Source organism: Benincasa hispida, chromosome 10 (genome assembly GCF_009727055.1).
Source record: "Benincasa hispida cultivar B227 chromosome 10, ASM972705v1, whole genome shotgun sequence".
In the NCBI taxonomy this organism is placed as follows: Eukaryota; Viridiplantae; Streptophyta; class Magnoliopsida; order Cucurbitales; family Cucurbitaceae; genus Benincasa; species Benincasa hispida.
Window position 1 is genome coordinate 52,320,532 of NC_052358.1, and position 8,534 is coordinate 52,329,065.

The 8,534-nt window shown below is 38.1% G+C and overlaps 1 non-coding gene across 1 annotated transcript; it reads left to right on the forward strand.

The window, feature by feature from the left end:
- The first annotated feature begins 8,051 nt into the window (after positions 1 to 8,051).
- LOC120089619 lies at positions 8,052 to 8,158 on the forward strand. Its single transcript, XR_005485292.1, has one exon. It is a non-coding gene; the product is annotated as a small nucleolar RNA R71 (small nucleolar RNA).
- Positions 8,159 to 8,534: the final 376 nt, after the last annotated feature.

Genomic DNA, 8,534 nt, shown 5'->3' on the forward strand with positions numbered 1-8,534 from the left:
TCATTTGAAAAGTTCAAAGAGTTTAAGGCTGAATTTGAAAATGCATTGAATAGAATAATTAAGACATTTTGATCTGATCGAGGTGGAGAGTTTTTGGATCTTACATTCTAGAACTATTTGTTAGAGTATGGAATTGTATCCCAACACTCAACACCTAGTACACTTTAGCAAAATGGTGTATCAGAAAGAAGAAATCAAACCCTGTTGGACATGGTTTGATCTATGATGAGTGACACTTCCTTACCTGATTTGTTTTGGGGTTTTGCACTACAGACTGCAGTGTGTATTTTTAACTGTGTTTCATCCAAGAGTGTGACGTGAACATCTTTGGAGTTATGGAATGGTCATAGCTAGTTTACATCATTTCAAAATCTAGGGTTGCCCAACACATGTGCTTGAGACAAATCCTAAGAAACTGGAACCTCGTTCAAAGTGGTGCCTATTTGTAGGTTATCCCAAAAGGAATGAAAGGTGACTACTTCTTCGACCTTAAGGAAAATAAAGTGTTTGTGTTGACGAATGCTACTTTTCTAGAAGAAGACCACATAAGAGAGCACAAACCCCATAGTAAGATTATGTTGAATGAAATTTCCAATGAAACTACTGAAACTTCAACAAGAGTTGTTGAAGAACCCAACACCTCAACAAGAGTTGTTGAAATTGGATCATCTAGTAAGTCAAATCCACTTTAAGTGTTGAGGAAGTTTCGACGTAGTGGAAGGGTTATGAACCTACCTGTCCGTTACATGGATTTAATAGAAATCCTAGCTATGATAGCTGACTGAGATGTTGAGGATCCATTGTGTAATGACCCGAGTTCAGGAGAGGTACATGAATGAACCGATATCACATCTGAACGAGAGGGATCCTGATGACATGAAAGTATGGTAAAGAAAGGCTTAAAAGAATTGAAAGTTACTACCTATATCAACAAGGTGCACCTTCCTTTTCGGTGGCTCAATCATAAGAACTCCAAAGTTAAGCGTGCTTAGCTTGGAGCAATCCTATATTAGGTGACCTCCTGGAAAGGTAGGAAGGGAGGAAGAATGGAGGATGACATAGCCAAGTCGCAGGAGACATAGGGGAATGTCGGGGCCATTTGGGTTGAATTCGAATTCCGAATCCTGGGCCCGGGATACCTTAAGAGGTTGAGGAAATGAGACGAATCCCCTATATATCGACTGTTGGCAGCCTGATATATGTGATGTTATGTACTAAACCTGACATTTTCTATGTAGTGGGGATAGTTAGTAGATATCAGTCTAATCCAGAATTTGATCATTGGACCACAAGTATCTGCAAAGAACGAGGGATTACATGCTCATGTATGGTTCTATCAATCTGATCCTTACATGATACACGTACTCTGATTTCCAGACTAATGAGGATTCTAGGAATTCACAACAAGATCAGTGTTCACTCTTAATGGAGAAGCAGTAATCTAGAAGAGAGCACCAAGTAGGGGTACATTGTTGACTCCACCATAAAGGCTGAGTACGAAGCAACTTCTGAATTTGCTAAGGAAACTATATGGCTTAGGAAATTTCTGATTGATCAGGAAGTGTTTCTAGACATGTTAAAGCCCATCATCCTTTATTGCAATAATAATGGTGCTGTGGCTAATTCTTGAGAGCCTCGGAGTCATAAACATGGGAAGCACATAGAACGGAAGTATCATATCATCCGAGAGATTGTGGATCAAGGGCATGTGATCGTCACGTGGACAGCTTTGGAGCACAACGTTGCTGATTGGTTTACAAAGGCCCTTACAACTAAGGTGTTTGAGGGTCACCTGCAGAGTATGGGTCTACCAGACAGGTCACATATAGTCTAAGGTAAGTGGGAAATTTTGTATTGGGTGCGTATTATGCCCTAGTTTATTGTTTTGTGTACTTGTATATTAGTTTGACTTTTACATTATGGATAGGTCTTGTAAAAGAATATCTTTTCTATGTCAAAGCCCTAAATTCTATCATATTTGTTTGCTTAAAAAGTCTATTTTATAGGTAAAAGACAATCCCGACACTCGTGAAGTTATTTCATGGAGTTTAAAGCATAATGGAATCAAATTAACCATAAAAGATCAATGGAAGAGATAAGAAGGAAGAAAATATGAAGATGTGTAGATTTTTTACCAACTGACATCTTTTGTGCGTCACTAAAAGTAGATTTTTGTTGTCTGTCATTGTTTGTCTGTTTGTAAAAGTTGGAAGGCAGTAGCTACAAAACGGGGTAGGGTTGAGACGCTCAACCCAGTATTGTGACGCTCCGAAAATTGATAGAAAATATAAAAACATGCGCGCGTCTCTCGCAAGTGAGCGTCGAACCAGCGTCAACCTACGGTCGCGATGCTGCGACCTTCTTCAATACAAAAACCCAGATTTTCCAAATTTCAAAGAAGGGAACTTCAACTTTTAGAGAGAGAATTCAAAATTACAAAGCTATTCTTGTAAATTTTGGAGAGATTCTGTCAATTTGTATTCAATTTTTGTACCAATAATGCAACTATCAATGGATTTCTTGAAGATTTTCACCATCCATGAATAGGTAATTATTTTTCTTAGTGAAGTATGTAGATTGACACTTTCTTGAGACCTTTCTTTGAATTTATTTCATGTTGTTACTTTCTTTTGAATGTTCTTGCTGAGATTTCGAATAAAATTGGTCAAGAATGAATTGACAACTCAAGATTAATCAATTTTTGTATGCAAAAATTACATAGTTCTATCAAAAATTTGTAATTAGGATTGCAAGAATCAATAATCTTGATAGAAAATGTGGACTTCTTTTCGTCTTTTCTTTAAATAACCTATTAATTCAAAACATTCATACAATCAATATTGAATTTTCAGTCTTCTGATTTCAAATCTGGCATAGTTAAGAAAACCTATGAGTTTAATGCAATTTAGGGATTAATTGTGAAATGTCTTTAGGAAGACCTAGATTACGGTTAATTGTTAAATTAGCTAATTAGGGCATTAGAGATTTATTCTTAATGAACTATTGAATAATCTAATTGCATGATTCTTTGTTAAATCAATGATAGAATTGCCTAGTTTACATAAAATCCCCAAGATTTTATTTCCCATTGAATCTTATCTCATAATCTCTCTTATTTCTCTCATTACTAAATTTCCTATATCAAATCATGCTTTTCATTTAGTTAGTTTCTAGTTCTTTAAAACAAAAAACTCCCCCTTTCATCTTTTGCATTTTGGAATTCAATTAGCCTATTTTGGTCAATTAATAGAGGTTCTCTTGGGATTGACCTCTTATTCCACTATTGCTATGTGCTAGTTTTAGTTGTAGTTAGAGTATTCTCAATTTCATTTGCTTTGGGTAAGATAAAACTCATGATACCTATTTTAGCCTGAACAAATTGGCACCGTTGTCGGGGAGCCGTGCAATTGGCCTTTAAGAATATTTGAATTCTTTTTTTATTAAGAAAAAGAAAGAAAAACAAAAAATAGTTAGTTTGATTAAACTATCCTTTTGTGTATGACCCGCTTCTCTCGGAGTTTACTTTGTGATTTTATTTTAGATATTGACCGTGAGGAAAGGAGATTATGAAGGGAAAGGACTAGAAGAGAAGAAGAAGAACTTGAAGAATCAAGTCAATAAGAAGGAGAACAACCTCAACCAAACAACATGGGTGAAATAAGAGAAAATTTTGCTTGAGTTAGTAGAACCAGATTATAATGAACAGCTGCTATGCATCGTATATCCAGAGAAAATTTTTCCCTTTGAGCTCAAGCCGGGCTAGTACATCTACTTCCTACATTCATGGGGCAAACCGGCGATGACCCTCACAAGCACATGAAGGAGTTCCACTTTGTTTGTGATGGAATGCGTCCACATGGAGTGACACAAGAGCAGCTCAACCTTAGAGTCTTCCCTTTCTCCTTGAAAGATGTGGCTAAGAATTGGCTATATTACCTACCGGCGGGTTCCATCACCACTTGGGGTGGTTTAAAAAAGAAGTTTATAGATTTTTTTTTTTTTTTTGTGTCTGAGACTCACGGTATAAGAAAGGAAATATATGGAATAAAACAAAGTGTAGAAGAGTCTTTATATGAATATTGGAAAAGATACAAACAGTTATATCCATCTTTCCCACATCATCAAATTTCTGAGCAATATCTAATTCAATACTTTTATTTAGGATTGCTTCCATTAGAAAGGAGCAATATAGATGTGGCTGCCGGAGGGGCTCTAGTCGACAAAACACCGAGCAAAGCAAGCCAAATCATTTTAACCATGGCGGAGAACTCTCAGAATTTTGGGATAAGGACACTTGATCCTAATGCTTCTCAATCTAGTGAAGTAATTGAGCTTAGATCACAAGTATCTAATCTAGTTTCTTTTTTTACTCAGGTAGCCCAAGGAGGTCTTCCTCAAGTCAAACCATGCAGGGCGTGTGGATTAGTTGGGCACACTTCCAAGGCTTGCCCACAAGCCAAAGTCAATGCCATTGGAGAATTTCAAAGAAAATACGACTCCGTGGGCAAACATATAACCAAGGATGGAGAGATCATCCCAATTTCAAGTGGGGATCTCAAGGGCAATTTGACAACCAGAACCCACCAACTTCCTCAAGCTCCTTAGGTATGTCTCTAGAGGATGTAGTGAAATCCCTTGCTGACCATTTGTTAAAATTTCAAAAGGCACTCCACAATTTGCAAAATGACAACATACAACTTCAACAAGAAACCAAACAACTTCAACAAGACACTAAATCCTTTCAACAAGAGGTTAGACAATGTTGGGTTGTATGTCATAAAACTCGCTGTTTGTAATGTTAAACGTATTCTATTATCAATAAAGATGTTATTGACATTTATTCAATAAAACTGTTATTCAATATGTGAATTTCACTTGTAAAGTCTAAATCCAATAAATTAAAGATTCATGGCTATTATATGAATACATGAACTTTATGTGGAGACATAAGAGTGGATCAAGTTTAGTAAATAGCCAAAATGGTTTATAGTATATGAATAAAGTTAGGTAACTTATTATGGTAACACTATCAGATGCGGCCCACTCTATAGTTCTTATAATTTGTTGTAAAGTGCTACAAACGAAGTGATCGGGTAGATAGCATGGGACGTAGAGTGCAAGATAGAATTCACTCCTACCCGCTTTTATGGATAGTAGAGAGATTCTTCCCTTAAGTACTGACTTTAGATCTTGAACAAGGGGTCCCACCCTCTCATTGGCCCAAGAGGGACTCGGTTTAGTGATTTTATCACAAACCAATTATTCATTAGAGGATCAATGGGACTTAATGAGCAAGATGTAATCTCGGGGGTAAAACAGCTTTTGACCTAGCCGTTATTACGAACAGCCTGTGAAAGGTTGACTTACTAATTATGGTTATATCGAGTAGACATAATATCTACAGTGAAGAAGTGAAACTACTGGGCTTTAGTGGAGTGACGTGGTAGTTAACAAATAGTGGTTAATTAGGTTAAACAGTTTAGCCAGTTAATCATGGATCGTTGGAGCTCATGATCTGTAGGTCCATGAGGTCCCCCTACTAGCTCGTATCAGACTAAACCTTAGAATAGTGTGAAAAATGAATTTGAAGTGTTTAAATTCGGGTTTTGGAGAAAAGCGGGGTAGCGTTGCGACGCTAAATCGATGAAAAACACAGAAGCATTGGGTTGGCGTTGCAATGCTGCCGTCGACACTTCACTATGCGAGGCAGGCACACATTTTGTTTTTTTATTTTCCCTCATTCTTCAGAGCGTCGCAATGTTGGCCCGTTTTTCAGCTACTACCTTCCAGCTTTTAATGACAGACAATAAAAATCTGCTTTGAATGACGCACAAAAGATGTCAGCTAGCAAAAAAAAAAAAAAAAAAAGCAAATCTTCATATTTTTTCCTTCTTTTCTCCACTTTCTTTGATCTCTTTTGGTAAATTTGACTCGATTATGCTCTAAACTCCTCAAAATAGCTTCAAGAGTGTTGGGATTGTCCTTTACCTATAAAATAGAAATTTTAAGCAAACAAATATGATATAATTGAGGATTTTAACATATAAAAGTAGTCTTTTACAAGACCTATCATGGCGCCATACCTTCTCCTGGCCCGAGAGGTGTTTAGTCATAGTTGGACTATAGCTTATTGTTCATTAGAGAGATCAATGGTACTTAAGGAGTTAGATATAACTATAAAGACAAAATGGTAATTTTGACCTAGTTGTACTTACGAGCAATTTGTGAAGAGTTATCGCGCTGTTGATGGGTTATATCCAATGGACACAGAAATGTATCTATAGTGCGAAGAATGCAGTTGTTGGTCTTTAGTGCAGTGCCCAATAGTTAATGAATGTTGAGTAAATTAATTAAAATGTTTAATTAATTATTCAAGTACCATTGGATCTTCAAGCTATAGATCCATGAGGTCCCCTCTGTAGCTCAACGGGTATTTATGGAAAACGATTTTGGATTAATTTGAATAATTCAAATTAATTGAGGGAATTAATTATATGAGATATAATTAATTTGATTTATTATATATATGATATAATTACTATAATGTATTTGATACATTATTCCAAGTTGGTCTTTTCACATCCGTGGTGGCTTTTCCCTCTTTTTTTTGTCCTCTAGGATCTTGACTGCCTTAATCCGGAGCTTTTCCCCATGAATGTTCATTACAATCTCCCCCTTGAGCACATCAATTTGAGCTCGACTGGTTGAGAGGAATGGTCGTCGTAATATGATGGGTGCATCTTCATCCGCTTTATAATCCAAAATGAGGAAGTCTGCCGGTAAGATGAATTTATCAATTAAGATTGCGACATTTTTCAACTCTCTTTCAGGATGTATTTGGGATCTATCCGCGAGTAGGAGAGTCTTTGTCGTGGGTGTGAGTGTGCCAATATTCAATCGTTTGAAGATTGATAGTGGCATGATGTTTATACTCGCCCCAAGATCATATAATGCTTGGCCACTGTAGACCCCTCCAATGGAGCATGGTATCGTGAAGATTCCTGGGTCACACATTTTTTGTGGGATCATAGCATTTTGCGTTATTGCCACTGTTGTGATCTTGTCTTCATCATTTTGTTTCTCTTTCAATCTTGGCGGAGCTGGTGGTAGTTGGACTTCTTCTGTCTCATGTTCTGAAGGCTTGATGGTGGATGCAACTTCGGGGTTCATTTTCTCGGGCTTTTTCAAATTATAAGTCAACGGGTCCTCGGTTGTCACCACATTCATGTTGGTCGCAATGGGCTCCTCCCCCACTTCCGCAGTCGTTTTGTCACTTAGCATGAAGACTGCTAAGAATTGTTCCTTCCCGGTACCCCCAGTGTTGCGAGGAAGCTCATTTGAGCTTGGCAATGCTCCTTACATTCTATTTTTCAGCTTGCCTGCAATTTGTCCCAGCTGAATTTCGAGATTTCGAATGGATGTTGCTTGATTTTGAAGCACTGATTTGTTTTTCTCAATGTACTTCTTCAACAAGCTCTCTAAGGACGAAGGTTGTGGTGTTTGCGAGTTGCTAGCTTGACAATGTGTTGGACCATTGTTTTGCGGGAAAAATCCAGGTGGCCCTCCTTTTTATGCCACTGGTTGGAAGTTTTCTTGTTGATTTTTCCACGCAAAATTTGGGTGGTTTCTCCACCTGTGGTTGTATGTATCGGAGTAGGGATTAGCACACTGATTGCGAGTTTTCTGGGCATTCTTCCATCAAATGAGCATTTCCACATATGACACAACATGCAATCGTTTGAGCAATTGCATTGACCTGCCCTTTCTTCGCTCCCGTCCTGTTAATTCTGATGCCTTGTATCAAACTGATCAATGCAATCATTTGATTTTTAAGGGATTCGATTGCCTCGTTGTTTGCGTCATTATTTTTTATGCTCAATCTCCGATCGCTCTGTCTCCAGTCCTTGTGAATTTTAGAGATGCGATTGAGGATGTTCTTAGCCTTCTCATATGTTTTGTCTAGCAGACCACCAGCAGCTGCAGCATTGGCAGCGGTCTGCGAAGAGGGATTTAGTCCTTGGTAAAAAATCTCCATCTGCAGGCAGTCTGGTAAGCCATTATGTGGACAGTCTCTTACCAATCACTTAAACCTCGCCCAAGCATCGCTGAGCGATTCGTCATCTTTTTGTTCAAAATTTGTTATTAATTTCCTTCTCCTGGCATTCTCGGTTGGTGGGAAATACTTCTTCATAAACTTTTCGAGGACTTACTCCCACGAGGTTATCTCCCCCAGTTCGAGAGAATATGCCCATTTTCTTGCCTAATCTCACAAAGAAAATGGAAACAGAGTTAGTGAAACTTCTTTGGTGGAGATATTCGGGAACACAAAAGTGTTGCAGATTTCTATGAAGCTCCGGAGGTGGGAGTGCGGGTCTTCGCCACGCCTCCCTCCAAACTTCCCAGCAACCTGGATCATCTACAACATTATCGGCTTCATTTCAAATCTTGATCCATCTAATTCTGGCCACATGATTCCTGGAGAGAAATCATAGAGGTTGGGCGACGCAAAGTCCCGAATGGGTCTATTGTGGTCA